This window comes from Phascolarctos cinereus, unplaced genomic scaffold, assembly GCF_003287225.1.
Source record: "Phascolarctos cinereus isolate Bilbo 61053 unplaced genomic scaffold, phaCin_HiC Scaffold_7;HRSCAF=346, whole genome shotgun sequence".
NCBI classification, from domain to species: domain Eukaryota; kingdom Metazoa; phylum Chordata; class Mammalia; order Diprotodontia; family Phascolarctidae; genus Phascolarctos; species Phascolarctos cinereus.
This window is the reverse complement of record NW_027556180.1, coordinates 88,880,008-88,892,237: the sequence shown is the minus strand read 5'-3', so window position 1 is coordinate 88,892,237 and position 12,230 is coordinate 88,880,008.

The window sequence follows — 12,230 nt, the reverse complement described above, 5'->3', positions numbered from 1 at the left end:
AAATGAGGGGATTGTTCTAGCTTCTTTCTAAGGTCTCTGCTTGTTCTTTTTTTCTTTCTTTTCCAGAAATAGATGTGGTTTTATTTGTGAAAAATGACACTAAAAAATGCATTACCATCTGCCTTGATGTGCTGTACCTTCAGGACCACTAAGTCTTTCTATCTGACTTGTAGATTAAACTAATGTGTTGTTTTTAAAAAAAAAATAGAAATTTGAAAAAAATGTTCACCTTCAACACACACACACACACACACACACACACACACACACACGGAACATTTCCACAGAACACGAAAAAGGATTCAGTATGAAATCATGAATCTCCCTTTCATCCCATTTGCATTTTTAAAAAGTACATAATAAATTTAACACATCACTTTCAAAACTGTCCTACTTGTCTGTGCCTCCTTCTGAAACTTCTTCTGTTGTCTTTTGCAGAAAAAGGACTTTTGGAATCTTGTTTTCCTAAATCTCTTATTTTTAGTAGAAAGTGTAAGGTCTTATGCGATCCTATGTATAGTTTCTTGGTATTTACTTGAGCTTCTCTTTGTATAGAGATGCAACATTTTTTTCTTTGAAATGGGAGTTTGGGACTTTGGCTATGATATTCCTGGAATTTTTCCCTTTAGGGGTTTCTTTCAGGAGGTTATCTGTGGATCCTATCTTTACTTGTTCCTCTAGTTCTAATAGATCTGGTTAGCTTTCATTTATGAGTTCCTGAAACATAGTGGCATAGTGACCAGGCTTCATTTTTTATCATGTTTTTCAGGGAGTCCAGTGATTGTTAAATCATCTCTCCCTGACCTGTTTTGCTGGTCAGTTGTTTTTGATATTAGATATCTTACATTTTTCTTTATTTTTCAAACTTTTCATTTTTTTCTAACATTTCCTGTTGTCTCATGGAATCATTGATTTCTGTTTGGTTTATTCTAGTTTTCAGAGAGTCTGTTACTTAGATAAAGTTTACCATTTTCCCCTAACACATTTGCCCTTGAATTCTTTCCACAAGAGCCTTTATTTCATTTTTCAACCTCTTGCTCCATTTATTATAGGGATTCATACAGTCCTTGTGGAAAATTTATTTTTTACTTTGAACCTTTATTAGCAATTGTTATGTAGTTCCTCTTTCTTTTATGGGATCTCTAGATTTGCAGTAATGTTTTATGCTGGTTGTTATTTTCTTTGCTTTACTCTTCTCTCTAGCTTTAGTTCCTGAATCGGGGGCTTCATGCCAGAGCTGGCCTCTGCCCCCAGCTGGGTTTTTGGGTGGTCTGGTTGGTCCTGTTTAGCTATGCTCTGAGTCCCATCACTTCTTGTCATGACCTCCACCTCCCTGGATTCCTGGACCTTTGCAGTTCACTATACTGGGTCTTCAGAGTTCTCTTTGATGACTCAGGATAGAGTGTTAGGAACTTCATAGCCCTTGGACCTCAGCTGCCCAGATCTTAACTGTGACACTGTGCTGCTTGGCACCAAACTGATTAGTGGTCCCTGACTGCTGTTTCTTTGAGCTTTCAAGTCCCTATCTCTGTGGCTATTTTAGGGGAGCCCTCAGCTCTTGTTGCCTTTGGACACAGTGACTTGCAGGCTATACTTGTCCTGTGTCTGGTAGTGATGGTGCCTGCTTTCCTGGAGAAAGCCCCTTTCCTATTTCCTATGGGCTTCTGACTGACTCTTTGTGTAGTTCTTGGGTAGAAGAAGTCACTTATTATACTTTAAATTGGATTTATTGATCATTATTCAGTTTGGTGTGAACTTGAGGGGTTTCTGCTGGAATAAGTTTGTGGGAGTTAGGTAGGATGCTTCCTATTAAGTCAGCCATCTTGTCCAGAAGGCTATCTCCACCTCTTCTAACCTTCTATGAATTTTCATGCCGTTATGGCATTACAACAAATTATAGACTTTCAGAGTTTGAAGGGACCCCAGGGGTGATCTAGTCTAACTCATAACTGACTAGATCACCCCTGGGGTCCCTTCAAACTCCAAAATTCTATAACCAGCTTCTTATTAACCAGCCCCTAATCCAAGACTTCTAGTAAAGGGGAACTCATTATCTCCTGAAGTAATCTATTCCATTTTGGGAAGCTCTAATTGTTAGGACAGAGGCTAAATCTGACTCTTAAGAACTCCTCGCTATTGTCCTCATTCTGCCCTATGCTAGCCTTGAAGATAGCTATTGTATCCCTTCTTCAATCTTTTGCTTTCCAAATTAAACACCCCTAGTTCCTTCAAATGATCCTGATAAGCACAGTCTCATAGGCCCTCCACATTTTGGTTGTCATTGTCATCATCATCATCATCAGATACTTGCTAATCATATTTGTAATCACCTTCTTGAACTAGTTGCTAAAAAGCAATTTGGATCAACCTCATCTTAATTCTCTAGGGGTTTACATTCCCAAATAAACTCTAATGGGAATGGGGGGCAGCTAGGTGGCATAGTGGATAGAATGCTGGGATTAGGGTCAGGAAGACTTATCTTCCTGAGTTCAAATCTGCCCTTAGATACTTCCTAGCTGTGTTACCCTGGGCAAGTCATTGTTTGCCTCAGCTTCTTCATCTGTAAAATGAACTGGAAAAAGAAGTGGCAAAGCACTCCAGTACCTTTTCTAAGAAAACCCAAAATGGGGTCATGAAGAGTCAGACACAATTGAAACAACTGAACAACAACAGTGGGAATGGAAAAAGACATGATGATGCACAGATCAGAATTAGAAACAATGAGAACATAAATAGAGCATACACATCTGAGCTAGATGATCTTTAAACTCCCTGGCAGTCTTATATTTTAAGTGTTTCTATTACTCACATGCCAAGATCAAATTAAATATCAGACAAACTATATAGGAATAAGGCTTGGAGTCCACATCACAAAAGGATAGGCCTAGGGAAAGCCATCACTTCAGGGGGTTCCTCACATAACTTCAGAAATGCTTGTCCTTTAACACATACCTCAAGTTCTTGGCACAATTTATTGATTTGCCAGTGCTGGCACCAGACCTTAGATCTCCAGGGGAAATTTGGGTCAATGTCATTATGAATAACAACATCCCATTTCCCATCCAACAGGCAGATATTCTTCTCTTTGTTCAAAGCCCAATTCAAGGACAGCTTGAGGTATAATAAGGAAGGAGAAAAAGCCATTTCTCTAAGGAAAAAGTAACCCAACCTATAATCATCCCAGCCCATGACACTCTATAAAAGAAAATCCGCCATCAAAATGTCAACAATGTCCATCTTCTTGGCATGTCTCATCTTCCATATGTTTGGTACAGAGCCAAATATACTGCACGTGATTAATAAGTTTTTAGTATGGCAATAAATATTCATGATAATGGGGCTGTCTCATGGGGATAGACCAATTTTGTCACACTGACTAGAGTAATACCATTTTTTAAATAGTCTTCTGGGTGACAGCACCATCATTTTTATTAACCTGATCTCTTCTTTGGCTATAGAGGATTTACAAAGAATAATCACATCTGGGCACAATGTTAACCTATGTCAAAAGACAGAAAGAAATAAGGCTGTGACTTGGTACTGGGGAAAGTGGGAGAAAGGTCAGTGTCTGTCAGAAATCTCTAACCAGTCAAGCAGTTACTGTTTGCATAGAATAGCCTTTGAACATTCTCTACCCAACTTGGCAGTTGCTATTCTGTCTGTAGAGAACAAGTGGATGCTGGGAGGAGGAAGGTGGGGCGGGGTGGGGGTGGGGGTGGGGGAGAAGGGTGGGATTAAAGCTTTTTTTTCTTTTTTAAGCTACAGTGTCACTGTATTCTATTGGGGAAAATGAGATTTACCTGGGGGGAGGCTCAAGTGGCATGATTAACAGTCAAAGGGAATTCTGATAAATAATAATAAATAATAAATGTGGTAACAATTGACCTGAGAGACCGAGGGGAGAGCATTGCAGTGATCATCAAGTCAAGAAGAGAGGGACACAGCAGAGAAGAGATAAATAGGGCAGAGAGGACTTCTGGAGAAGAAAAGCTGTCAAAAGAATTCTAAGAAGAGATCAAAGGGCAGAGCTGATCTTAGCATAGGTTTTTCCTGTACTTCTTCCCATTAGATTGTAAACACTTTGAGGGCAGGGACTGTCTTTTGCCTCTTTTTGTATCCCCAATGCTTAGCACAATGCCTGGCACACAACAGGCATTTATTATTGACGATAATATTTTGCATTATATGTTTATAAATGTACTATATTTTAATATAATTCTCCATTCAACCAATCTAATTTTTCAAGAAAATGATTATTCCATAATAATTTAATAACATTTGTATTGTTTATTTTTGAGGAACTTGGTAGGATTAGAGGGATACCCCATGGATACAAATTAGTACAAGGAATATTAAAGAGGAATAAAGCACTAATAACTTAAGGAAATCAGGAAAGACTTCATGGAGTTAGGACCTGAACTGAGCCTTGAAAGAAGATTCAGATTATATGTGTCAGATGTGGAAGGATCACTATCCAGGCATGATGACTATGGTCTATGAAATTCAAAGAAGGAGAAAAAAGAGCATGAAGTTCAAAGATCAGGTCAGCTAGAACATAGAGTCCTGAAAGAGAGTATTATATTGGTGTTGAGCTGTGATTTCATCAGTATAGGGGCATCCCAGTGTGGTAACTCCCTCCAGTAAATAAGATTAGCAGTTAAAATTTATGTTCTTAGAGAGTCACCTGGGACATTGAGTAAAATGACTTGCATACAGTCACCCAGGTACTATGTGTCAGAGGAAGGACTTGAACCCAGGTCTTTCTGACTTCTGAATTGATCCTTTATCCAGTTTGCAACACTGCTTCAGGGAGGCTGCTTTGGCAGCCATGTGGAAGACAAATTGAGAAGGCCAGAGAATAGAGGCAAGGAGCTAAATGATGGCATATGTATAGTAGTTCTTCACCTACTTACAGTAACTACATTTCGTTAAATAGGAAGGGAGAGAATTTCTAAACTTTTACTATTGTGTTTGTATGTTTCAGGTTTCTTTTAATATGTAACATCTTTATAATTTGGTCTTGAAATAAAATCCAGTAGTTTGGGAGCACTTAGAAAAATATACACAGCACCAATAACATTTATTCATGTCTATATGTAGCTTTAGTTTATAAAGGACTTTTCTTGCCAGACGTAGATAAAGTACTTAATGAAAACATTATTACCCTGATTTTAGAGAAAAAGCCACTGTATTTCAGAGAGGTCTACAGATTCAGATAAGTTATGATTTGGAACAGACCCTACTGGCCATCTTATCCAATTCACAATTTATAAGAACAGTCTTCACTGCAACATGCCCAATCAATGCTACTGCTGCCTTTGCTTGAAGAACTCCAATAAGGAGAAACCCAGGATTTCTGGAGGCAGTCCATTCATTTCACTTTCAGGTAACTCTAATTATTAGGAAGTTTTTAAAGTTTTCTCCATTCAACCAATCTAATTTTTCAAGAAAATATTATATTGAACATTGAATATAATTGAAAATATTGGATATAAAGTACAAAATATTAAAAATTAATATTATTTTAAATTTTATTTAATTATTGATTAATCGATCCCTGGTATAGCTTGGATGAGCAGAAGAGATCATCATAGCCATTGGGTGAGAGAAGCTATTAAAAAGCCTGAAGTAAGCTTAATAGCTATTGGCTGAGGGGCACAATGGTCCTCTCTTCTCAGGGGACAGGCTGGAGGACTGAATTGTAGATGGCTCTGAAGTGAGCACTTCATCTGAGCTACAGAAGAGTGGATTATTAACCATAGCACCCCTCACATCCCTAAGTAGTTAGTGGGGATGGCTAGAAGAGTGAATAAAAAGCTGTGACCACAGCACACTTAGTGAGTGTGCTTTCAGGAATTTATAGCTAGTTGGACTAGAAAGCCATGACTGGTTTTTTGAAATGAAGAAGAAATGAGGTATAATAATCTGTTGGGTACCAAGTCCAGCAAAAAGTAGCACAATGGAGGGTGGTGTTTTATTGGATTGTGACAGATTAAAATCAATAAAGAATTAAGTCATTGTCATTTCATGGAAACTGAAAGATGATGTAATACATATATGAGTTTTCTGAAGGGTTTTTTTTTTGGCTTTTAAACAGCTTATTTTTTGTTTTTTATTTTATTTTTTTGAAAGATATTATTGTATTATATGCAACTCAGTTGCTTATATTATAACTACAAAATATTTTTGGGTTCTTGGAAAAAAAGAAAAAAAGACTAATAAATGTGTTTGGCTGCTAAGCAAAAAAAAAAAAAGTAGCACAATGGCATCAGAATATCAGTATATCATCAGACGTATAAGCTGCCCCCACATGTTTATGTCCTGGTCATGCATGTTCCCTGCATATACATCCATTCACATGAGGACCCTGACCACATGGGTTCCATATATATGACCACATACATAGATATGGATATCTCACACATAATCTTTGTAAAAATCTACAGAATGTGTACGGATTTATAGGAGAACAAGTTCAAGGTTTAGGGGAAGGGAGTTCAGTGAAAATGCCTTTCATATGAACTGTGTTCTATGGCTGACTGCTGAAAGTGAGACCTATCACTGGTGTTCATGAGCTATAATGTTTGGAGAGGATATCGACCCTTAAAACACCTAGATCCTAAGGTAGCTAACTGGGGTGCCCAGTGTGAGAAGCCCTGTGGGCTACATTATATAAGAAGCTACATTAAAGTATTTTATCTTGACTGCCAGAATGTTGTCATTTTCCTTTGCTTTGATCCATATCTATGATTTCTTGAGTGCAGAGACCCTTCCCAGGAAACCCTCTCCACTAATACAGGGTCATACAGCCAGAATATGACAGTGGCAGGATAACCAGAGTCTTGCTGACATGAGGATAGACCTCTATCTATGATGCTACATTGCCTAGATAGATACATAGATAGATTGATAGATTGATAGATACTGATTGGATCAGTTATTAACTGCATTTCCTTCTTCAAGTGAACAAGATGTGGTGAATTTTCTTTTTTCAAAATCCCTTCTGAGTCTTTAAAATAGCTTGGAATCATATTCCTCTAAAGCTTTTTTTTTCATTTGAAGGATAATTTTGGCTTTCATGGGGCTTGTGTTTAATAATATTAAGGAGAGCACATACATGAAATACTCTGCCCTCTTTTCCTGATTGGCACTCTTATAATGTTCCTATAATACACATGCAATATGCCTCATCCTCTTTTGAATTCAGTTGCTTCAAGGAGAAGCTGAAGAAATAAAAATATTTTTTTCTGCTTTATTCTCCAGACTTCGCGGATATCAGAGTAAGTGATATGAAGAGTGGCTGCAAGCCCTTCAGAAGTTTCTGGGATCAGGGAGCACAAGGAAAAATTACTTTCCCTGTTTTGCAAGAACAGAGAAGTTCCAAAAGCTGACTTTTCTCCTACATGCTACTTGTTGCACAAAGGATAACCCTAGACCTGCTTTTCTGGGAGGGAGTCATGGTCCTGTGGTGTCACTGTTCTCCCTCTCAAATCATCTCTAAGATACACTTAAGTTGTATCTATGTAAAGGGTAAAAAGAGAAAAATGAAGGTGTCAGCTATTCATATGTGTTGTCTATGCATTGTTGCATCTCAAGGAACATCTGGATGATTGATTTAATTTTTCACTTTCCATCTGGACATTCGGTGCTATGTAGACACAGGCAGAAAAACATCAACTTCTGCTTCACCGATTTCACTAAAGCCTTTGAATATGTGGATCACAACAAAATGTGGCAAGTCCTCAGAGACAGAAGTACCAGATCATCTTGCTTGTCTCCGGAGGAACCTTCACGTGGGCCAAGAAGCAATAGTTCAAACTAAAATAGAACAGCTGATTGGTTTAATATTGGAAATGGAGTACAACAAGGATGTATATTGCCACCTTATTTATTTAGCTTAAATGCAGAGTACGTTACGTGAAAAGCCAGGCTGGATGAATCAAAAGCTGGAATTAAGATTGTTGGGAGAAATATCAACAATCTGAGATATGAAGACAATGCCACTCTGATGGCAGAAAATGAAGAGGAATTAAGAAGTCTCCTGGTGGTGATGGAGGAGAATATAAAATCTGGCTTGAAGTTTTAACATTAAAAAGAAACCCTAAGATCTTGGCAACTGGCCCCATCACTTCCTGGCAAATAAAGGGAGAAGAAATGGAAGGAGTATCAGATTTTATATTCTTGGACTCAAAGTTCACTGCAGACAGTGACTGCAGTCATGAAATTAAAAGACCTGCTTCTTGGAAGGAAAGCTATGGCAAATCTGGACAGCATGCTAAGAAGAGCAGACACATCACCTTGCTGACAAAGGTTTATATAGCTGAAGCTATGGTTTTTGCAGTAGCAATGTATGGCTGTGAGAGTTGGGACTATAAGGAAAGCTGAGTGCAGCAGATGATGCTTTCAAATTGTGATGCTGAAGACTTTTGAGAGTCCCTTGGACAGCAAGGAAAGCAAATCAGTCAATACTTAAAGAAATTAATTCAGGCTGGTCACTGAAAGGTCAAACACTGAAGCTGAAGCTTAAATATTTTGACCACATAATGAGAAAATGGAACTCATTGAAAAGACCCTGATATTGGGAAAGATCGAAGGCAAAAGGAGAAGGGGATGGTAGAGGATGAGATGGATAGATAGTGTCATGGAAACAATCAACATGAACTCAGACAGACTGAGAGACAGTGGAAGATAGAAGGTGCGATGGGCCATGGGATCATGAAGAGTCAGACACAACTGAACAACTCAACAACAACAACGGACAGAGGCATAGTAGACTCCCGTTGGAGGCAATGGACATGTAGACTGCCAGCCACAGGATAGAAATTCTCAGTCAATCTTCTCTGTGTTTTCTGAACTCAGGTTGCTCACATGCCCTGACCCAGAAGGGCTAATTGAGTTTATTATTATTATTATTATTATTATTATTATTATTATTATTATTATTATTATTATTGTAACTCTAGAGAAAAAAGGGAAAACACAACCCATCTGGTCCAAACTTCTCATTTTACACATAAGGGTACCGAGGTCCAGATCCAAGTTCACGCAGATATTACACAGCAGAGTCATTATCCAAACTTAGTTTCCATGATTCCCAAAGTTCTTTCAACTGTATCATTTGACCACCCCCTAGGTCTGTTCGAATATGTTGTTTTGTAAATAATTATGGTCAAATTTCAAAGTAAGGAGGAAGGGAGAAGTAAGAGTTCTAGGAATAGATATAAATATATTGTTCAGTTGTTTTCAGTCATGTCTGGCTTTTTGTGACCCGATTTGGGGTCTTCTTGGCAAAGATACTAGAGTGGTTTGCTATTTCCTTCTCCAGCTCATTTTACAGATGAGGAAATTGGCAAATAAGGTGACTTATCCAGGGTCACACAGCTAGCAAGTGTCTGAGGCCAGATTTGAACTCAAGAAGATGAGTCTTCTTGACTCCAGGCCTGGCATTCCATCCACTTTGTTACCTAGCTGCCTCAAATATAGGAACACACACACACACACACACACACACACACACACACACACATACACACGCATGCATACATACATACACATACATGATGGTGGAAATTACATTTATGATTTCATTGGTATGAAGAATTTCCAGTGAGGAAACTCCCTGAGACCCACATAGTTTGGCAATTCTGTAACTTATTGTGTTGGAGAATTACCTGGGGCACTATATAGTTAAGTGACTTGCCCAAGGTCATATAGCCTACCCAGAGAGAGGACTTAAACCCAGGTCTTCTATACTCTGAGCCAGGCTTTAGGAACAAGGATATTATGTTCATAGATAATGATAAAAGATGGCATTAGTATAGCACTTTAGGATTTCTTTTTAAAATTTTCTTTTTTGAAAAAATTCTTTGTTACAAAAGATGGCTCTCTTGGTGAAATGAAGGAAGGGAGAAAAGCATGGGGAGGGAGAAGGGAAGCTAGTCAATGTAAGAGCAGGATGTATCAATAAAATCTATTTTTAAAGAAAAGAAAATCCCTTTGGTAGTTATGTGGAAGAAAGATTGGAGAGGGGAGAAATTTGAGTCAGAAGACCTATTAGGACTCTGTTGTAGGAGGGCAGGTAAGGGGTAATGAAGGCCTGAATTAAAGTGGTGTCTGTATGGATACAGAGAAGGGGTTGGGAATGGGAAACATTGTAGACATAGGAAAAAAAACAAACAAGATTTGGCAGCTCCTTAGTTCTGCAGCATGAATGAAAGTGACAAGCTGAGGACACTAAGATTACAAACCTGGAAGACTCGAAAGATGGCGGTACCCTTGATAGAAAAAGGGAAGTTGGAAAGAAGGGTGAGTTTTGGGGAAAAGATAACATAAAGAGACCTGCAATTTAGACTACAACCTATCCTTCCTTGCCTACTCATACAGTCTGACTCCTTCTGTCCTACCCCAAATGAAAAGATGGGACAGCCAAGCCCATACCAGTCAGGCCCATGCTCACAGAATCCTCACTTTAAGGGCTATCTGCCAAAGCCAACAAGGTTATGATCTAGGGGTAGAAGATGGGTGTTCTAGGTGGTATGGAAAGGAAGAGTGATTTTCTCAGTGGTTCCTGCAGAGCTGCTGCTGTGGATATTCAGGTCTAGGTTGGTTTAAACTTGCCTAGAGGGATCTCCACTCAGATCAGAAGACTTCCCATCTTCTGTTAGGAGTTTGCCCAAGGGCAGAATAGAGGAGTATTAGGACTTAACGGGTGAAAGGTTGGTGAACTCGAGTTGGAGAAAAGCCACATGATTATCTATGGTGGGATGGGTGGGATATGACCCATTTCCCCACACATTCACGCAAAGACCGCTGCTTTAAATAATAGAAAACCAAGGCAGCTAAGTGGTACAGCGGATAGAGCACTAGCCCTGGAGTCAGAAGAACCTGAGTTCAAATCCTGCCACAGACACATAACACTCTCTAGCTGTGTGACTGTGGGCAAGTCACTTAACCCCAATTGCCTCACCAAAAAAATAAATAATAGAAAACCAACAAAGGGCCCACCAGAAAAATGCTATTTTGTCTTTTTGGTGAAAAGACTATTTTGAAGGACAATTGTCAGTCTCCCTTCACTTGTATGAATGGAGCAAACTGTTCCTCTAGATCTGTATTCCCTCTCAAAGTAGTGGGGAACATTCTGGCCCATCCTGGTAGGCAGAGACAGACAACGGCACATAGATGGATACACTACAGAGTGCAGGAGCAGAATACTCCCTTGCTATCTGGCTCCCTGGCCCTGAATAGCAGGTAAGGTCATGAGCATGAGAGACTAAAGTTTATAAATACTGTACTTCACATAAAGGAGCAGTGCTGCATGGTGCTTACAAAAGCCAAAGAGAAATGCTTTTGAAAAGGAAGATCAGATTCTGATGACAAGGTAAATGGGGAAGCTTGAGAAAATCTCAAACTGAATAATAGCTTTCTTGGTAGGACATGCTACTGCTGCTGCAGGTGCAGTTAATTATTTCCTGCCTGGAGGACCAAATCAATATCTATGACCTTTTGTTTTCCCCGATCTTCCTTCTACTGTCCACTCCTTTTGTCTACGGTCAAAGAGAAAGTATTTAAAAACATTATGGCAATATTTTCTTTAGAGATTGAATTCTAATGAGTTATCAGAAAGTTGACTGCAAGCTGATAAACTGTGTCCTTAGAAAAATGAAATCCTCCAGAGAATTACACATTTGCCTTAGGGAGGGACGAATAAGGATCACATAGTTTTTAAGCCATTGATAAACACTAACATAACTGTTGGTACTCTATATGTAAGATGCTCCTCCAGTGACCAGTGAGACTGCAATGGGAGAAATTGATTCAATACCCATTCAAACACTAATATCATTGCCCCAAATGTACTATGCAAAGAATATAGCACTGTAGAATCATATTTAAAAGCCTACTTTTTAATTTAATGAGAAATATTAATAAATATTTCTCTAGTCTAAAAACCTTTTCTAGATGTGTTGAAATATATTAAAGTTGGAAACTAAACTTTGAACATAGAATATCTTTTGTCCTATGAAGATACTTGTCTTCTTCATCCCCTGAAGGTTATGACCCACACTTCTCCATTCAGAGAGGATAGAGATATTAATTGCTGGGAGAAGGATCCTGTAGTCCTTGAGGGGAGTGGTTAAAAAAAGGAATTGAGTACTGGTTATTCTGGTATATTAACCTAACACTGTCTTTATTTTAACATATTATAACCTTTTTCTTTTTCAAGATTTGAA